Raw genomic sequence first — 21,461 nt, forward strand, 5'->3', positions numbered from 1 at the left:
CTCCCATACCCATTGTGTCCAACCCAAGACCTTCCTCCCTCCATCTCTGCCCACCCAAGACCCTCCCCCATCCCGTCCCAGCCAACCCAAGACCCTCCCACCCATCCCAGATGAACCTAAGACCCCCTCTCCCATACCCATGGTGTCCAACCCAAGACCTTCCTCCCTCCATCTCTGCCCACCAAAGACCCTCCCCCATCCCATCCCAGCCAACCCAAGACCCTCCCCCGGCCCATCCCAGCCAACCCAAGACCCTCCCACCCATCCCAGATGAACCTAAGACCCCCTCTCCCATACCCATTCTGTCCAACCCAAGACCCTCCCCACTCCATCCCGGCCAACCCAAGACCCTCCCACCCGTCCTGTCCAACCCAAGACCCTCCACACCAATCCCAGCTAACCCAAGACCCTCCCCCGGCCCGTCCCAGCCAACCCAAGACCCTCCCACCCATCCCAGATGAGCCTAAGACCCCCTCTCCCATACCCATTCTGTCCAACCCAAGACCTTCCCCGCTCCATCCCAAGACCCTCCCCGCTCCATCCCGGCCAAACCAAGACCCTCCCACCCGTCCTGTCCAACCCAAGACCCTCCACACCAATCCCAGCCAACCCAAGACCCTCCCCCGGCCCGTCCCAGCCAACCCAAGACCCTCCCACCCATCCCAGATGAACCTAAGACCCCCTCTCCCATACCCATTGTGTCCAACCCAAGACCTTCCTCCCTCCATCCCTGCCCACCCAAGACCCTCCCCCATCCCTGCTACTCAGCACTGGCCTCCACCACCCTGCATGGCATTTCACCACCTCCTCTACTTCCTGTTGCTCCATGGTGTGCCTGTCCTCTCACCACACTCTGCTCTGCACTAGAACAGAAGGCCCCAGAAAGTGAGGGCTCGTCTGCCTCACCACTGCTGTGGCCCAACCTGGAGGAAGTGCTTGGGGTGAACGCTGGCCAGATTAGTTGAATGAACAAGTGTCCGTGAGGATGCCCTGCTCTCAGCTGTGTGTGTGGGGCACAGCTAGCTGGGGAGGATGGAGAGTCACGTACATGTTTCATCCGGAATCCAATTTCTCCTTGACATGTGCTATCGGAGGAGAATGTCTGATCGCCCAGCAGAAACTCATTAATTAACATCTTTGCCCACTTGCTAAGTCAATTGGTATAAAAGTAATAAACACCACATGCCGGAAGCCACCACACTGGAAACTGAGTGTATTCACTGTAGTCGTGAGGCTCGGCCTCAAGAGGGGCGAGGGCGTCCAAGGGCCGACTTCTCACCGAACTCCTTAGCTGAGCCTGGGGACGCGTCAGGGAGTCTGCAAGCGCGGCTGCCGCCACCGGGAGCGGGGACCGTCTGGAGCGGCGCTCATGCTGGTGTTGGCAGAAACCTTCCGTCCACGTCGCTTTCTCAGGCTGCAAATCACGGTGGGCCGGTTACACACAGACAGACGGGGCTCCGGGGCCCCGTGTGCAGGGGGAGCAGGGGAGGGAACCAGCGGCCGTGTTCAGAAGACAGAGCACCAGCGGAGGGGCGTGCCTGGCCCGGGTGGAGGGGAGGACAGATCCGGTTCCGAACAATTGGCCGCCGGAGCATCACTGGTGGAAACCGGAGGTGGAAGTCGCCCCCACACTCTGCACTGGCGGCGAAAGACACCATTTATTAAGTGCCTACTGTGTGCCAGCCCCCCCCCTTGCCTCCTAGACGCCCATCTCGGCTCTCACAATAAGACCCTGCGGTGGATGTTACCAGCCGAATTTTACAGAAACTAAGGGTCGAGAACTCACAGTAGCTTGTTGGGGGCACCAGGCAGCAGCACTGACCAACCCAAACCTTGGCCCTCCTGCCCTGCTGTGTCGCCCAGCTTGCCAGGGTGTCCCTTGACCGGCTTGCTGGGGTGTCCCCTGCCCGGCTTGCTGCTGTGTCCCATGGGAAGGGAGTGAGCGGAACCAGGCAGGGTGTGAGGCTCCTGGGAAGCCAGAGGGACCACAGATGGCCTTGTTTGGGTTCAACGAGGAAACAACGTTCCAAAGAAAACCCGGCGATCTTGTAAATGGGGTTCTGGGTTTGCGGCAGGGCAAACCCCAGGGACGAGCCAAGGCGTGGTAGAGGCTGCTGGCCTTTGCCCCCTGTCACCCAGTGACAGGCCAGATCAGGGTGGCCTCAGGACCAGGCTTTGGGCAGCTTCCAATCCCAGAAGGTTATTGGAGTTGGGATTAAACAAGAGCATAGAGAGAAAAAAGGGGCATCTCCTGTGACTGAAGCAGGAAGGAAATTGGTGACCCCTCCCTGGAGAAGTCAGAGGCTGCGTCCCCAGCCCCACAGGTGACATCGGCACTCGCCTCACACAGACACACAGATACCGGGTGACAGGTGACATCGGTGCTCACTTCACGCAGACGCCCAGACACCGGGTGACAGGTGACATCGGCACTCACCTCACGCAGACACACAGATACCGGGTGACAGGTGACATCGGTGCTCACTTCACGCAGACGCCCAGACACCGGGTGACAGGTGACATCGGCACTCACCTCTCGCGGACGCCCAGACACCCGGTGACGAGGCCTCTGCAAGGTGGCCGCAGACGTCACCCCCCAACAGAAGCTGGCTCCAAATCCACTTACAGGCGGCGCGTGTTCCACAGACCGCGGAACAGCTGCCGTGCTCAGGAGGCCGGTGAGAGCAGAGTGTGCGCTCAGTTTCTTTCCGTGGAGATTTTTGTTACGTACGTTTGTGCTGTCGAGCATGATACGGATGACTAGTGCTGTCATTTGCCTCACACCCTGGAGACGGCCGCGCTCTTACACTCGACCTTCTGGAACAACCGGGGCCCCAGAGGGTCCCGACTGCTGCAGACGCGGCCAGGCCGGCGCACCTGCATTAGTGTCGGGGGCGTCTCTGCAGCCTTTGCCCACACTTGCTAACCTTCAGGAGGGCTTTGCCCCACATCGTGTCACCCGGTGTCTTCTGGGAGGGAATCGGGTTGGTGCTGAATCACCCCGCGCGCTGTCCTGGGAGAACACGCACATGGAAACGGGGTTTCACAAACAGATTCATGTGACTGACATTTGCACAATATTTTTGTGATTAGGCAGGAATCTGAGCACAGAGACAAAGGGGAGACGCTCGGGCCAGCGGCTTTGCGCTCACTCACCACTCACTCGGCGTGCGTATGTGTGCACCATGTTATTACGGAATTTTTATTTAGTCAAAAAGGGCAGAAGAATTCCAGTGATTATAAAACACCCCAGCTAGCAGGACAGATACAAACGTGACTCCCAGTATTGAGCAAGCTTAACCTTGCAAAGTGCAATCACAGGAAAGAGTCCAGAAGTTTCTTCTTTCTTTTCAATGTCATTGCAAGTCGGTGATAAGGCCTCATTTTGCAAGACGTCCCAATCTGCATAACCTCATGAGAAGGGCTCACAAACTTCATTTTCTAGTCAATTTTGGATTGTTTTCAAGAGCACTTGGCAAACCCGACATATCAGCCGGGGCTTTCCAGGGAAACAGAACCAACAGAACAGAACCACAACCTACAGGATTTGCCAGAGGGAGCTGGCTCACGTGACAACAAGGCTGGAGACCCAGGATGTGCAGGCATCCAGCCGGAAACCGGTGGGGGAGGGCCAGTAGTTTAGGTCCGGCCTGCCTACGCAGCCGGAGGACCGGGAGGACCGATGTCATTGCCATCTGAAGGCCAGCAGGCTTGAGACCCAGAAAGAGTCAATGTCTTCGTTAGAGTTCGAAAGCCGATGTCCCAGTTCCCACAGGCAAACGGAGCGTCCTCTTATTCCAGGGGGCTCTGCCTTTTTGTTCTGGATACGCCTTCCACTGACCGGAGGGGGCCCACCCACATCAGGCACAGACCGGTCTGCACAGCTGACATCACGAAGGTCATAAAAGCAAACACTGTTGGTCTAAATCTTTAATCTGAAAGTGCTTCGTATCGTATTCATTTCATGCTTTTGATTTTGAAGCTATTGAAAAATGGGAAAACATAACAGATATTTTCTGTAGTTGAAAAGTTTAATAAAGTATTTTGTTATGTTGACTCAGAAGAGCACTGAGAAAAGCCGCATGAGATGTTTTCCTTTCATTTTTCTCTTGGGGCACCTGGTGGCTCAGTGGGTTAAGCGTCCGACTCTTGATCTCAGCTCAGGTCATGATCTCCTGGTTCATGAGATCGAGCCCCGTGTCGGGCCCTGTGCTGGCAGTGCAGAGCCTGCTTGGGATTCTCTCTCTCCCTTTCTCTCTGCCCCTCCCCGCTTGTGCACGTGCTCTTTCTCTCTCTCAAAATACATAAATAAACTTTAAAATTTTTCATTTAAGAGTCTACTAATTTATTGGATAAAGCACCTGGCACGGTTTTAAGAACCTAGGAGGGATGCACATTTTTCATTGAAATTGTCAATTCAAAAATGAAGCCAGTGGTCCAAAGCCAAAGGAAAATTGTGCAAAACAAAGTAACGTTTGGGCTATCCAAGAACCAACAAGCGTTGTATAAAAATGCTACAACTTTACTTGGATTTCAGCATTTGTTTCTCCGTATTTATTCTACGAATATACATGTCTTTGGCCAAATGAGGAAATCTACTGGGGCACCTGGGTGGCTCAGTCAATTAAGCATCTGACTTCGGCTCTCAGGTCACAATCTCACAGTTCGTGAGTTCAAACCCCACGTCGGGCTCTGTGCTGACGGCTCAGAGCCTGGAGCCTGTTTCGGATTCTGTGTCTCCCTCTCTCTCTGCCCCTCCCCTGCTCGCGCTCTGTCTCTCTCTTGGTCTCAAAAATAAATAAACATTAAAAATTTTTAAAAAGAAATTTATTATTTTTATACAGCTATTTATTACTTTTTTATTTTTCTAAGTTTATTTATTTATTTTTGGAGGGGGGCAGAGAGACAGGGAGAGAGAGAGTCCCAAGCAGGCTTTGCACTGTCTGTGCAGAGCCCAATGTGGGGTTTGGAAACACAGACAAGGAGTTCATGACCTGAGCTGAAATCAAGAGTCAGACACTTAACCAAATGAGCCCCCCAGGTGCCCCTATACAGTTATTTTAATGATTTTTTGTGTTTTAACTTCATACTAAGGTTAAAAGTGATTTATGTGCCGCTTGGGAGTACCACAGCATTCCGTTCATGCCCCATCTTTATTCTGCCCACAAGGTTCATTCTTCACATGTCTCAGCGCTGCCCCAGTGTTCTTCCATTGCACACTACAGACGTCCCTCTAGCATATCCTGAAGGCAGGTCTTGGGGGACAAACTCCCTCAATTTTTGTTGGTCTGGGCAAGACTTTATCTTGCCATTTTTTTCCAGTTTTCTATTGTACTAAAATATACTTAATATAAAATTTGCCACCTGATTTACTTCAGTGATGTTAAATACATTCACAATGCTGTGTAACCATCACCAACATTCATCTCCAGAAAAGACGGATTTATCTTTTATGATCTTTTCATCTTACAAAACTGAAACTCTATGCCCATTTAACAACAGGTCCCCATTTCCCCCTCTTCTCATTTATAACTCATTTATAAATGAGCTTTTATAACTGTATTCCATGTATCCCCAAAGTTAAGTAGATACACTGAAGATACAAAACACATGCAAATAGAACTTCAGAGATAAAAACCATAATGTGTGAGTTGGAAAATGCATGTGTTCTGATTATACATCAAAGAAAAAGAGATCCATGAACTTGAAGACATAACAAGAGCCACTTTTTATTAAAGAAAAAACCAGGGGCGCCTGGGTGGCGCAGTCGGTTAAGCGTCCGACTTCAGCCAGGTCACGATCTCGCGGTCCGGGAATTCGAGCCCCACGTCAGGCTCTGGGCTGATGGCTCAGAGCCTGGAGCCTGTTTCCGATTCTGTGTCTCCCTTTCTGTCTGCCCCTCCCCCGTTCATGCTCTGTCTCTCTCTGTCCCAAAAATAAATAAACGTTGAAAAAAAAAATTTTAAGAAAAAACCAAACAAACCACAGAGCAAGCAAAGGATTTTTTAAAATAAACAAAGCATTGGTGAGTTATAAGGCAACCTCAAGCAGACTTATATACTTGCAATTGGAGTCCCCAAAAGCAGGGGGGAAAACAATAAATGATGCCAAAAGTTCCCAAATGTACAGAGCTCTATGAAACAACATATTGATGAAGCCCAATGAACCCCACTCCTAAGTAAAATGAAGACCATACCAAGGTCCATAACAGTCAAATTGTCTAAATCAGTATAAAGAGAAAAAGGTAAATACAACCAGAAAAAAAACAACACATTACATTTAGAAAAACAAAACTGACAATGGCAGTAGATTTCTTGTAAGAGACAATCAATATAAATGAGCAGACAACGAAGCCCCATGTTTAATGTACTGAAATGAAAATTATCAGCTTAGAATTCTATACCCAGCAAAAATATCTTTCAAAAACAAAAGACAACAAATACTTTTTCAGATAAACAAATTGGAAAGAATTGATCACCAGTGGACCTGCAACATACAAAATGTTAAAAGAAGTCTATCAAACAAAAGAAAATAAAAATACAAGAGGGAAATAAGAACACAAGGGAACTTCTTCAACCTGATAAAAGCCATCTGTAAAAATCCTATAGTTAACAACATACTTAATGATAAAAACTGAATGTTTTCTCCTAAGATGCAGAACAAGACATGGATGTTTTCTCTTATTGTTCCTATTCACCATGTACTAGAAGTGCTAGCCAGTGCAACAAAGCAAGAAAAAGAGTTTTGAGGGTGGGAAAGTAGAAGTAAAACTGTCCCTTTATTTACAGACACCATGATCATCTATGTAAAAAATCCAATAGAAACTACAACAAATTTCTAGGAATAATGAGTTTAGTGAGGTTGCAGAAGATAAAGTCAATATACAAAAAACAATTGTACTTACACATTTAGTAATGAATCACCAGAAATTTAAGATACCATTTACAATAACAAAAATATGAAATACTCAGAGATCATGCAAAATTAATGCAATGTCTGTCCACTTACAACTATAAAACAGTGAGAGTGATTGAAGATGTCCTAAGTAAATGAAGAGATATACCATGTACATCCATCGGAAGACTGGATATTTTTAAGATGATAATGATCCCCAAACTGACCTATAAATTCAGTACATTTTCAATCAATATATGGGCATATGGTTTTGTAGAAATCAACAGGCTGATTATGAAATACCCATATGGAAATGCAAAGAACTAAAATAGACAAAATCATTTTGAAACAGAACAAGTTTAGAAGACTAACACTACCTGATTTAAAGTCTCATTGTAAAACCAATCAAGACAGATTGTATTAACAGAACAGTTTCAATTTTTGTTGAAAAAATAGAAAGCTCAATAGAACAGAGTTGAGAGTTATGAAATAGATCCATACGTGTATGAACAACTGATTTATGACAAGGTTGCAAAGAAGATTCCGTATAGAAAGGACAGTTTTTCCAACAAATGATTCTGGAAAAATTGAATATCTACATACAAAAACAAAATAAATAAATTAAACCTTAGATCCATATCTTGCACCATATACAGAGATTCATGCAAAATAAATGACTGATCTAAATGTAAAACCTAAAACTCTAAAAATTGTGCAAGAAAACACAGGAAAATATCTTTGTGACCGTACTTAAGGCAAAGGCTTATTTGCTACAACATCAGAAGCATAATCCAAAAAGAAAGCATTGATAATTGGACATTATCAAAATTAAGCAGTACTGCTTTTCAAAAAAAAAAAAATGTTAAAAGAATGAACAGATAAGCCTCAGACTGGTAGGAAACATTTGCAAATCCTATATCGGATGAAGAGCTTATATCCAGAATACAGCAAGATCCTTATTTGAGAGGGAGAGAAATCTTTTACAAGATTTGAGCAGGCACTTCATCGAAGAATATATGATGCTCAGTATACCAGTCACCAAGTCAATGAAAATTAAAATCCCAGTGAGATTCTACTACATACCTGCGAGAATGTTTAAAATTAAAAAGATTGCTCTTACCCAGTGTTAGCAAGGACGTGGGAAAACTGAACTAGAAATTTCATACACCAGTGTTGGGAAGGGAAAGTAACACAGCTGCTTTTGAAAACAGTCTGTCCCTTTGTTCAAATGGTAAGCACACGCCTCTCCTAAGATCTGACCATTCCATGCCCAGGCATTTACTCCCGAGAAATAAAAACATGTTTCCACTCAGCCTGTACAAGAATGTTCCTATTATTTCTAGGTGGTAGCCCGAAACCGGAAACAACCCAATGTCCGTCAATAAGTAAGTGGTTAACTACAATGTGGCATATCCAGTCAACGGACACTATTCATCCTAACAACAAATGAGCCAGTGGTCCATGCAACAGATGGGTAAGTCTCAATATAGTCATTCCAAGTGAAGAAATCTATATGTAATGTATGAGTCTATTTATGTAAACTCTAGAAAGTGCAAATTAATCAATAGTGACAGACAGAAGATCAAGGTCTGCTTCAAGTGCAGGGGTGGCTTGGGGAGCAAGGAGGAAGGACTCACAAAAAGGCAGGAGAAAATTTCTGTGGCGACAGACATCCTGGGGATATTGTCTGTGTGTGGTAATGGCTTCTTGAGCATATAAATATGTCAAAACATATGCTCTTAAAGTTTAGATACAGGAAATTTATCACACACAATCAGAACTCATTGAAGCCAAAAACAAGAACAATGTGCTAGAACATTGTTCTGCTTTGCAAAATCCAGTTGTTACATGTTCATGATTTTGTGAGCCAGTCAGCATCACATCGGTGGATTGTGATTCCCTGTGTTGGGACCACCTACGTGACGGAAAGAAGCTCGTTTGTTCATACGCCTGTTTTCCTCAAAGGCTGGTTGACAGACATTTGCCAGGACAACGCTGGACTGAGAGCATAAAAATAGGGTCAGAGGATATGGAGTCACTTGTGGACAATATTTTTCCTTTTGATTTCTAGTTACACGTAGGTAACATAAACTATCTGATTACATATAGGTAACACGGTGCTCTTTTGAGCACAGTGTTCTCTCTGCCTGGAAAACTCTCCCCCCATCTCCCCATCCCTCCGCTCACCTGACTCCACGCCTGGTTCTAGGAGGGCAGAAATCACATTTCTTCCCCAGCAGAGGTTCAGCGTCTGGCCGGGTACCTGCTCGCTGTGGTGAGTTCCTCTTTTGATGGATACATCAATGAATGAATGATTTAATACTCACCCTGGAGCGCACTTGGCTTAAAAGAAAACATGGGTGAAAGTCTGTTAAGCCCTATAGGAAGAAATGATCTAATTACTTCTAATTTTTAGTTGTAAATGATAGAAATTACTTGGGTGCTAGCTATATCAATGCGTTTTTCTACATAGAAAGACCCCGGAAGATTCTTAGCTTTTGTCCACCTACGCTGCTTCCTTACTTTATGATGAAATTTGAAGTTCCAACGACAGAGTAGTCTCTTGTTCAAGCAGAACAAGAAGATCAGCAAATAACTATTTGTGTGTGCAGCATTTGTGAAGGACTTAAAAGGAGCGTTTTAAATTTTTGATGTTTAAAATTATTTCTTTGCTTTAGTATCAGTGGCATGCTCGTTAAATCACGGTAGTGGTTGGTTCTCTGTCTCCCAAAGCAGATGGCAGATTAATAATTAAAAATGCCAGGTGGCGTTTGTAAAAGCAAGCACATTTTCTGTGGCTACGAACGAACCCTTTTCGTGGAAGAGCAGAAAAACCCGTATGTAAGTGTAAGCGGCCCTTAGCGCTTCCCCGTTTCCGTGGCATTTCTGCCCCCCCTTTTGAGGGAGCTTGTCCTCTGTAGATGTATCTTTAACATTCTAGTTCGCGTTTTTGTCTCTTTTTATTGTAGTCGATCCTCATTCGACACTTATGTGTATTTCAGGCTTCCAATAACTTTTTTCTTTTCAGCTTTATTGAGATGTAATTGATACACCGCACCATATGAATTTAAGGTGGACGATATATTGATTCGACTTGTGTACATCGTGAAGCGATCGCCGCAGTAAGTTTATTGTCTCGTGTGGTACAAACAAGAGGATTTTCCTTGTGACGGGAACTCTCAGATCCACTCTCTCTGCCGCTGCCCTGTGCACCCCACAGCCGCATCCACCGTAGTCGCCTCGCTGCACGGGACATTCCCAGGACTCACTTCCCTCACACCTGGAAGTTGGCACCTGTTGACGCCCTTCTCCACACGCACCCTCCACCCCTCCCCCACCCCCACCTCTGGTGACCACAAGTCTGATCTCTTTTCCTAGGCTTTGGTTTGTTTGGTTCTGGATGCCACATGTGAGTGAGATCGTACAGTGTTTGTCTCCCTGTCGGACTTATTTCCCCGAGCATAATGCCTTCAAGGTCGTTATATAGCACATCTTGCCCTCAGGTTATAATATAGTACCTTCAAACATCTGTTTCAACGTAATCGTAAGTAGGCTCACGATCATTTTCATATGATGAAAAATCTGTCCGAGACACTTAGTTTCCAACCATAAAATGCACTGGGTACATTGCAAAAGAGTAACTATGTGTGCCTAATTTGTAGGAGAATTTTAAATGTCCACAAGTATTTTCATAACTTTAAACAGAGCACAAGTATCCCAATGTGCATAAAGCTGAGCCTGAAGGCATTTAGCGAACTGAGGGAAAAATACAATCACGCTATTTGCCTTGAATCTGCATCTGGTGAGGAGGTTCAGCTCAGGGGAGAAGCCTGGGAGACCCAGGTGTGAGTTCCGCTCGCTGTTTTGGGGTGCAATCCTCACCTCTCCAAGCGTGGCCTTCCTCGTCTGTGCGGCGGCCGTGAGTACAGCATTGGGCTCGTCGGCCCCTTCTGAGGATGGGGGTGAGGCCAGAGCATCTAACTGACGCACGAAATCCTGGGCTCCACACCATCACTCTCCCGGTCCTCCAGGGCGGGGGAAACAGCGCCGCGAGCTGCTTTGGAATTCAGCACCTCTCTGAGGTGTGGTTGATCCAGAATGCTAGCTGTGTGTTAACAACTGTTAGATATACAAACTCCTTTGCAAGGACGTCCCCATTTTGTAGGGGTTTTTACACAACTTGCTGTGAAAATCCTGGAAGGAAGGACAAACGCCAGGCAGCAGTGAGGTGACGAGCCGCGAGGAGGGACTTGCCCACATTTGCGGGCTCCCACCCGGGGGCTGAACCGGCACACGGATCTAGAACGTGGTCCCAGCTTCCAGAAAGTAGCAGTGTTGTCACTGGCCCGTAGTTTAATCACCCTGTAACAGGGGCAGAGTCCCCGAGCCAGGCCTACGAGCACACGGCACACGGCATCCCCTCGGAGACCCAGCCGAGGGGTCGAGCTGGCATAGACCCACCTGCACGTGGGAAGGCACGTCCCACACGGGAGAAATCTGTTGGGCTGGGGGGACCGGTCATGTCACAAGACAGCTGTACGAACCTGGGCAGTCTCTCACTCAGGGCTCTCGTCACCAAAACAAAGCCAACGGCCGCTGCCTCCAGGCCCCGTCCAGGCCCCGATGGATGTCCTTGAGGGCTGAGCTGCACTGTTAAGCGTCACAGATTTTAAGCCGAAGTCTGGGCACTTACCCAGAACTTTTCAATCAGATAAGACAGGGAGTGACAGGAAGAGAGGGCCTGCACGTTTCGTCCGCTGCATCACACCGCCCAGCTTTCCACTGGAGAAAGTCGTTCTGTAATCAGCACCTTCCTCCAAGCGACAGCGTGCGTCCGCCTCCCTCTGGTGTCATCGGCACACAGGCTGGTGAGCACGCAGCACTTAGAAAGTGCAAGACGCGATTAACACCAGCACGAAGCCCAGAGCTCATACAGACTCACAGAGTTTTCAGTGTAATTACACCTTCTACGTGGTCCTGCTGGCATGTGAGCCAACACGGCCACTGAGCCCGTGTCACGGTCTGCGGTCCCGTTTTCCACAAGGGCCTGAGAGCGCCGGGCCCACTTGGCCGTGTCGTCCTGAGGAAACACGAACCACACAAGTCCTGTCAAAGAGCTCGCTGCCAGGTCCTGACGTGTCCGTTTCCATTTACTCCAGAAGTCCTTACCGTGAGGCGGGGTCGTCACTGTGATGTCCTGTAACCTGCGGCCAACGTGACCGCGGTCCACATCCAGGAATATGTTTCTGAGACGTTGGTACACATTCTGCAGAGAAAGATGATGCTAGTGAATTTTCCTTCTAAAATGTTGCCAAATGTCCTTAACCGTGGCAGACGCGTTTACAGCTGTTCCTATCATGGCACGACACTCTGCCTTTAAGACTCTGAAGAGTTCTACAAGAGCACCTGACGCAGGAACACGCGGCGGAGGCTGAGCGCCGTTACCTGAGCGTGTTTGTGAACTGAACCCTCCCCACAGATGAGTGCACACGAGCAAGCCAGGCTCTAACCTTGGCGCTTTATCGGCAAGAAACGGCCAAGTATCCCCACAGCCGTCAAGGGACACAGAAGGCTAAACACCGCGAAGATTTGATAAACAGAATACAGTAAGCCGTGAGCCCCTAAGGATCTCCTCGAAGGTCACAGGGGGTCCCGAAACTGTCTTTTAAGAAGGACAGAACTGGGTAAACGATGATTGTTCTCTGTCAAGTGGGGTAAAGGGTATTGATCCGAATCATCTGACAGGCGTTCAGTCTTTAGAAGGATTACGAGGACAACTGAAGAAATAGTACAAGACACCTTGACATTCCAAACCTGCTAGGCCACCTGATCGCTTTTCGAAGGTCAGAGCTGCTGCGTGTAAAGCTTGCACGTCCATTAGCCAGTTTTCGAAACTTGGTTTTCCATTAGTATATAAGGGCACTACAGAAAATCAAGACAATCAAAGGAAGAATTTAGAAATAAATAAGTAATTGGCCGCCCCCACCATTCCAAAGTCATCTTTGACATCTCTCAATATCCCAGAGATTTTGGAATATCTCCTCATTTGCTTCGCGGCGCATATTTTTGCATATGATTCTGACCACATTTCAAACAGAATTTTAGGAGTCAACATGGGCTGTAAGTTTTTTCTATTAGCATTTATTTACTCTGAACTAATTGGCCCCAAATCAAAGTTAATTTCCGGACATAGTCAGGCCCCGCGGGGAGACAGTGTGTCATTTTTCTAAAGGAAAAGTCAACAGCTAGGTGCCAATACACGAAGCTACTAGGTGAGGTGCATCAGTAGCATTTGCTGATGGGAACACTTGTCGTGAAATGTGCACAGCTCTGTCAAGGTGACGCCCACGGCGGCCTCCCTCCAGGGGGGACGCGCGAGGCGGGATCCTACGTACCGCGCTCACGTGCCGTGCACCAAACGTTTCCTGCTACAGATCACGTGAAGGAGCATGTCTGTGTCTCCAGACAGACCCAGAGGTTGTGTCTCAACTTTACACGTTCAGCTCCTAGAGGTAAAAACCTGACTGGAGTCATTTACTATTTCGTGGGCCTCTATTATGTGCATGGTACGCTCTGTTAGAAATTTAAAGTGTGAAATGTTCTATTTACAGTTTTAAATATATTGCTGAAAACGTGTTGCAGCGGAGTTGGGTAGGAGGAAAGACCAGCGCTCCGGGGAGGTGGCCAGGACGGCTGCAGGGACGCCAGACGGATCGAGTGCGAGAGGGCGCGGCGGAGGCCCTGGGAGGAGGAGGCCGCCTGAGCTAGGGGACGACACGGGTGTGCGAGGCCTATCTGGACAGAAGCCGCGCCCTGGCTCCTGGAGGGAGCGAGAGGCGGGGAGGCCGCAGAAGCCGGGTGGCCCACGCACCGAAGGTCTGGACCCACAGGAGCTTAGCCTCCACTCTGTCAACACCGGGGCTCGGGATTTTGCTCGTCTGTTTCGATATTCTTTCATTTTTTTCAAATGCGTAATAAATGCCTACGGTATGAAATTAAAAACAAATCCAAAAGGGTATTTTGTGAAAAGCAAGCCTCTCTGTCCGCGTGCGCTCCTGCCCCACCCGCCAGGGCTCCCAGTTTCTCGCGTCTGCAGAAGACAAACGTGTGATCACCAGCCCACGCCACGCACGGGCAAACGTCATTCGCGTGGGCGGCACACGCTAGGTACTGCTCTGCAGCTCACTTTCTCCGCCGAACAACTGTCCCCACTTAGGTTTCCCAGAAGCAGGTGTTAAAAAGGGGTCATGGGAGTGACGCGCTGAGACAGGGCTCCCTGGAGAAACAGGCCAGAACGGACCTCAGAGCTGGCGAAAGTGCGCACAGAAATGGGGGGCAGGGGCCGGGGGCTCTGGGGGGCTGGGCGGGGCCGCAGCACACCCCGGAGGCCTCCCTGTAGGGCGCAGGACGAGCCGCAGCTCTGGTGGCAATGAATGCCACCCCACTGTTTGGAGGTTCAGCCAGTGTCCCTGCTGAGGCGCAGTCACGACACCTCCAGGCTTTGCTGGTGTACACGTTGCTCCAGCATTTATGCCACTGGTGTGCCCTACGTCGCCTACGACAGTGAATTTTTAATTTTGAAAACTATGGCCAAATTCCCCTCTGCAGAATGTGCCCCATTACCCTGCGTCCAGCCAAGTATCAGGGCAGGTGATGGTTTTTAACCAGACGTATCCCTTGGCCGGGTCCACGTCTAGGACCGTCCTGGCCACAGCGTGAGACACAGGGAAAGGCCCCAGCTCTGTCCTCATCCGTGCAAGGGCCACGCAGACCTCCTCCGCCACAAGGGAGCGCGGCCGAGGGGCACTGGGTCGCGGGTGCAGGGAAGGTAGAACTGCCTGTCCGTCCCATGACTGACGGGGGCTGAGACTTTGACCGTGGGCCACGCGTGGAAGGGGAAGGATTCAGGCAGGTCAGGGGACAAAGGGGGGTGCTAGTTGAGGACCTACCAGGTACACGTTGGTTTGGGTGCAGGACTTGAGAAGAGGGTCAGAGGGGGACTGGAGGTGGACCTGGGTTTGGGAGCCCACAGAGAGCACTTGGGAGAGCGGGAAGGGAGGCAGGGGCCGTGGAGAAGAGCCCGGCACACCGGCAACACCTCGAGACCCCTCAACCAAATAAACGCGGACTGACACAGAATCCTTCCCATTCTGGATGAGAGGACCACCTCTGCTGGCTTGTTGGAGGAGAAAGCACCCCGGAGACGGCCTTCAGAGGGGCTGACGCCTTCGCGTGAGGACCCCGCACACGTGTGCTGACTTCCAGGAGTCCCTTCCTCCCTCCGCTGAGATTCCCGGGAGCTGCAGCTATGAACCTGTGACGACATCACCCGAAATGCTGCAAAAGCCAGCCTGTCTGTTCTCCCGGCATCATCCACCGCCTAGGGAGCGAGGACATCCGTCCCATGTTTAGGGAGCATCTCCGGCCGGTTGGACATTGACTCCAGCAGCGACCCCGGAGCGCAACCGGTCCTGAGAGGGTGCGTGGCCGGGGCCGCCCATGTCCACAGCAAAGAGCAGGGAGGGGGAGTTTTCGCTCTGGTTGTATTTTCCAATGGCGTTTAATGACGCAGGCCGTTAGTAAGTCCGAGCTCTGGAAAACCTAATCAGGGAAGCATGTGTGTAAAATAAGCACCAGGTGGCTTTGCCTCGGCGCCTTGTCGTCCGGCCGTCACTTCTGGGAACGTGGCGTGGCTGCGGGTGCCGCCTCGCGGGGCCCGGCCTCCGTGCTGCCTTCCACACTGGTCCGAGTGCCGGCTTCTCCGGCCAGTTCAAGGTGACACCTTGCTGGCTTCTACTCAGTCAAGAGGCTATAAATAATTATGGAGTGATTTTTTTTATCCAAGTTTATTAATTTTGCAACTTCCCGAATGGCCCCAAACTACTCAATCAAAACGTAGTGACATGACTCACTGCTTTTACCGATTCTTGAGAACCAGATATTGGGAAATAAGTCTACACCAAATGTTAAATATCCTGTGATGACATCACTTACCGTGCACAATTATTTCCACGAAGCTCTGCCCTGACATTGCTTCTGTTGTTTCCCGTGCCAGATAATCGGAAAAGTTCTATTCTCTTCCATTTCTTGATTTCTGGATTAATAGGCAGTGAGGACTGTTACTGCCGATTTGTGCAAGCTGGGATCGGGGGCCTACCAGCCGTGTCATGGTGGGCGGGTTGCACCGCATCTCAGATGTATTTAAATAAATCGATATGTAGTAATTTACATAAAACTTAAGACCCCAGGGTTACGTCGAGATAATGGCATTGCGGGGCGCCTGGGTGGTTCAGTCGGTTGAGCATCTGACTTCGACTCAGGTCATGATCTCACAGTTTGTGGGTTCGAGCCCCGTGTCGGGCTCTGTGCTGACGGCTCGGAGCCTGCTTCGCATTCTGTGTCTCCCTCTCTCTCTGCCCCTCCCCCGCTCGTGCTCTGTCTCTCTCTGTCTCAGAAATAAACATTAAAAAAAATTTTTAAAATAAAGATAATGGCATTGCTGTATTATTACGTTTAACCACATCGTGTGCCCCGTGGGCTGGCTGAGCACGTGTTGACAGCATGAGAAGAGCAGTATTGTACGCATCCTGATGTTAGTGACTGTGGGGGGTGGGACTTTGAACAGCAGGGAATAATCGGTCATGTGAAGTTCACAGCAAATGCGGGTCGCTGGGATCAATACGTTCCCTTCACTTGGTCACCGATCCTTGACATCTGGAACACGGCCAACACCACCTTTGGTCTTGTGGGACCCAGAAAGGTCTAGAACAAAGCAGCTTTGAGCCAAGTGACAGAAGCAAAAAGTGTGCAGATGGTCAGAACCAACTCACCTATCAGCCCCCCTCTAGTGGGGAGAGACACGGCCCCATCCGTGACTCCCCTGGTCCCCCAGGGCGGGCTGGATGCCCAGCTTTGTCATCTATGCGGCCTGTGGAGCCCGTGACCCACTGCGTCCCCAGAACACTTCCGTGACGTTCCTTTCGTTGTGGACGACCGGTCACCGTGTTTTCTCTCTCCCTGGCGCAATCAGGTGTGGTTTTCACGCTCCGGTCTCCTGCACAACGTGGCCAGCAGGAGGCAGTAAACCCCACCATGTCCTCCAGACGGCCCCACACTGGATGACAGCACTCGACTGACACCGTGTCCCTCATTGTCCTCTGTCCTCTGTCCCCTCTTCATCCTTCAGAGCAGGAGGGGGAATTAATGACACAGGACTTGAGGCTCCAAATTGACGAGGCACTGCTTGAGTGCTGGTCTGCCCCGTATCCCCTGCCCCCTGCCCACCAGCCCCCCTGCCCCCTTCCCCACATGCCCACCTGTCCCCTGCCCATCAGCCCCCCTGCCCACCTGCCTCCTGCCCCCCTGCCGACCTGCCCCCTGCCCCCGCCCACCAGTGCAGAGGGGCCCTTCTCAGCGAGCACTGTGAGTGTCTCCACTGAAATGGACCCTCCTTTGGATTCTTACATTTGTACGTCTATGTCCCACCTAAGTGAGAACAGTTCAGTCATTCATTTATTCACACAAACAGAAAGTAAGTATGTTCTACATTCCGAAGTCACGGGTCAGCATCCCAGGTGGAAGAAACCGTTACTTTCCTGACACTTTAACAAGGGAGCGTAACCCTTGTTCTGCAGACAGAGCCGCCGTGCCAACACGGACACTTTTCTCTTTTTAAAATGAAGAAGGAAGCCTCAGAACCGTTGCAAATAAACACGTGTGTTTGGTGTTACCTCAAGGGTGAAACCACCTTTAACGTTATAAACCAAGTGTCCTTTGAAATGACACAAAGCCACACTGTGGAAGTCTCTCGGGTACGATTCGAGACCAGGGAGTTTCCCATCATGCCCCTGGGCCCACCATCAAAGGCTTCGGCGTGGGAGACGTTTAAGGACCCGAAGGGCACACCACCGCGGTTTCCTGTCCAGGCCTCTGTACACACTAATGAGCCACTTAGGAGCATAAGGGGTCCTTAAGACAGACTCTGTGCACCCTCAGCCCCCACGGGCCCCCAGAGAATGACACACTCCCTGCGTCTGGGGCCACGGCACCACCTGAGCTGGAATGAGTACACCCGCCCACACCTGCATGGCCACTGACCCGTGAGTCACATTCCCCCAGCGGTGGGCTCTCTACATCGCCGGCCCAGAAGTGTCCAGAGGGCTCCCACGAGGTGGGTCGGCCTGACCAGACAATGCATGAAGGCCCGGGGACAGGCAGGGCGTCCCGAGGTTCCGAGAAAGGACAGTGGCCCAGAGTCGACTGGAGTCTCAGGCAGTGACACCCACCGCTCCCCGGGCCCAACCTGATGAGAAGGCAGCGTGGCGGTCGGATGGAGGCCAGACTCACCGTCAATTTCACAGACCCGCCGTTTCAAGCTTCTGACAGCTGTGCGTTCTCTGCCCTTTTTTTTTGCAGTGAGAGACCCTCTCTTCTGCTTCTGAAACCCCAATCGCTCTTGTTACAGATATCCAGTTTCCCACGCACCTCTGGATTTCGGTTCATATGTTCGCGTGAAGGTTCATGTGACATACTCCTGACAGTAAACCTTACACGGTGTTTAAACACACATTTAGAAGTTCAAAGTTGCAAAATCTCCCAGGAAGAGTCTTCACTTTTAAATCTAAACAGCTTCAATCCATTGAAAATTCAAATATCATGTTTGACTGACCAACACGGGCCCTCTCCAGCACACTTCTGAAAAGGCCATGCTCACTTGGCGTGACTCAGTCGACCTGGAGAGGTAGTCCTGTGGATGCCACCCAGCACTTGAGGAGAGGCGGGCCCGGCCATCCTCCTCCAGGCAGCCAGGCAGCCCTCTGAAACCACTCCGACGAAAGAGTCAATTGAATATTCATTGCCAAGTTCGAGCCAACCCATGTGTGGTATGAAACACATTGGACTTTTTTGTTCACGGCTCCTCTCAGCCACCTCTCTCTGCCGAGTAGATGTGGGCTGGACTGGATCTGATGTCGCCAAGATGCTGAAAAAGCAGAAAAAGACATGTCCTTTCCTGGCCTGGGGTAGAGGCAGGCAGGTACAAAACCAGGCCATAAAGCGTGTTTTCCCACAAATACCGTGCCTCGCTCAACATACGACGATAAGCTGCACGTGATCAGACACGGATTTTATGGTCAATGCACTTCTCGGGCCCCTGGACCTGGGCACCGATGTGCAAGGGCCAACCGCGATGCCCTGTCTCCCCGGGCTGGGGGCACATGTCCTGGGTCAGCAGCCAAACGCTGGTGGCTTCACCACTGGTTGCTTCACCTCCATCAGCTTTTCAGGGGAAGAGTATTTGGATGCTAACCTACAAAAGCAGTTGAAGGCTTTGCTCACAAACACGACTCGATGGTGCTTCACCTGTGAGTCCTGTTAGTTCTATCATTAAGACCCCGAGTGAAGGCCAGTCGATACGCACCATCCACTTCCACAAAATATTGTGCTGAGAACAAAATCAGGGTGTCCAGACGCGCACCTCCATGGGAAACCCCAGTCTTTTCCGAGTTACAGCGAAACAACACGAGTGAACCCAAGTTAAGTGACGGTCACAACCCTACATGTGCAAACGAGGAGGAGGGACTCCATGACACAGAGCTGCTCGACCACCGGTGACACTTGGGACACGGAAGCACACGCCCCTGAAGCAGGCTGGTGCCTCTCCCTTTCTCATCCTGAAGCCCAAGATGTACAACCTGGGGGGGAGATTTTTTAAATTTCTTTATTTGAGTGTAGCTGACACACGACATTGCTTGAGTGACGCATGTACAGCACGGGGATTCGACAAGCGTGTTTGCCTGTGCACGAGCATGGCTGTCATCCATCACCTCACACGCTGCCCCAGCTCTGTGTCTTCTAGTTTTAGGAGGGACAGCTAATGAGCATTACTTTTCGAGCATAAACCATGGAAAGGCTCTCAGTCAACACAGCTTATTATACATCAATCTGATTAAATTGATTTCCCCTATTTATTAGTTTATGATCAATATTATGATAAAAGTGTTAGTGAGAAAGAAATAAAAGCACGCATTCATCAAGGAAGCTTTGCCACAAGATGGGCTTGTTTTGATTATAACAAGGCACCTGGGTGGCTCAGTCGGTTGAGCGTCCGACTTCGGCTCAGGTCATGATCTCACAGTTCGTGAGTTCGGGCCCCACGTCGGGCTCTGTGCTGATAGCTCAGAACCTGGAGCCTGCTTCCGATTCTGTGTCTCCCTCTCTCTCTGCCCTTCCCCCACACGCACTCTGTCTCTCTCTGCCTCTCAAAAATAAAGAAAACTAATAAAAAAATTAAAAAAAAAAAGATGGGCTTGTTTTGTTCCAGCTTTACTCGGGTGTAATTGACAGGTAATGTTGCAAGATATTTAATAAGTTGATACTCGTGTACATGACACCAGATATACGATAATTTTATTCTGTAAAATGAGTTTTCATTGCCAATCACTGCTACAACCCGACGCTATGACAAAAGTCACTGGCCTCCTTCTCAGACACACGAGCCAGGCCTTGCGGACATCCATTCTGCCGTGCCCTCCTCCCCTCACACTCAGAGCCCCAAATGCACCCGGGCGAGGCTCCACGGCACTCAGTCCCAGTCCACACTGCACGCTCTTCAAAGCTGACACACAGAACAGATTAACACGTAGGCGGCCTTGGGAGAGGAAGCAGGGGGGACACACACTCCATTTGTAAAGCTCGTCCCCACAACGCAGTGCATTAAATTCTAACTCACCCGTGTGCTGACACATCTATGACTCAAGGCTTTGCAGGGATGAAGCATAGAACAGAGCTGTTGTTAATTAAATATTTGATTTTGGAGACTCTTCAACACCATTTGAACCTGTTTATCTTCCAAAGGAAGTGAGCCCCGGACAGAGGAGCGGCCCAGTCACTCGCCTCCTGGCCGGAAGCTCGGGTGATGCCAGAGGCAAGCCGGTGGGGTGTGTAGGGTAAGTGTGTACGACGTGTTCGTGTGTGTGCACACACGCGTCTTCACGGCACGTGTGATCTGTGGTGAACGCAGACACCGAGCTTCTGCTCCTCTGCCGGTTCCTGTGGAGACGCCCCAGGGATGGTTCCGGGGGCAGACGGACAGCCCCCTCCCACCCCCGTGAGAAGAGACCCCCTCACGGCCCCTCACGTGGGCAGTGCACACGCTCCAGAACCAGCAGCCCCCCCCCGTTGCTCCTGGACAAGCCCAGACGTGCTTCCCTCGGGTCGGCCCCCACATTCCTCCACCGCGAGAACAGCTTCTGCGCGGGGTTCTCGAGTTGCGATGCTGGAGAGGGAAAAAAGAGCGGGAAAAGAGTGCGCTGGTTAGCAAATACAGGCTACGTATTTTATCAGGTTGGAAGCTGGGATTTTGAGTCCCGTGATCACAGCACTTTGCTCCAGTACCTAAAGCAGGAAACACAAGCCTAATTACACCATCAGCAGATTTTTCGGGGCAAGTAAGGATGTGCTGTTAACAAGTGGACTCTGCTGAACTCCGAAACAATCACGAGTCTCCACCGCGTGTTTGGTGTGGAGGCGAGGGGACACTGGCGGTGCGCCCGCGCTTGGGTCCCTCC

General features: G+C 50.1%; 1 long non-coding RNA gene across 1 annotated transcript; it reads right to left on the reverse strand.

The window, feature by feature from the left end:
* Positions 1 to 1,198: 1,198 nt before the first annotated feature.
* LOC124521998 (uncharacterized) lies at positions 1,199 to 2,978 on the reverse strand. Its single transcript, XR_006964636.1, has 2 exons — positions 2,534 to 2,978; positions 1,199 to 1,638 (listed from the first exon to the last, which is right to left on the reverse strand). It is a non-coding gene; the product is annotated as an uncharacterized LOC124521998 (long non-coding RNA).
* Positions 2,979 to 21,461: the final 18,483 nt, after the last annotated feature.

Source organism: Lynx rufus, unplaced genomic scaffold (genome assembly GCF_022079265.1).
Source record: "Lynx rufus isolate CCGP_SWC_20201006 ecotype Redwood Valley unplaced genomic scaffold, mLynRuf1.p SCAF_32, whole genome shotgun sequence".
In the NCBI taxonomy this organism is placed as follows: domain Eukaryota; kingdom Metazoa; phylum Chordata; class Mammalia; order Carnivora; family Felidae; genus Lynx; species Lynx rufus.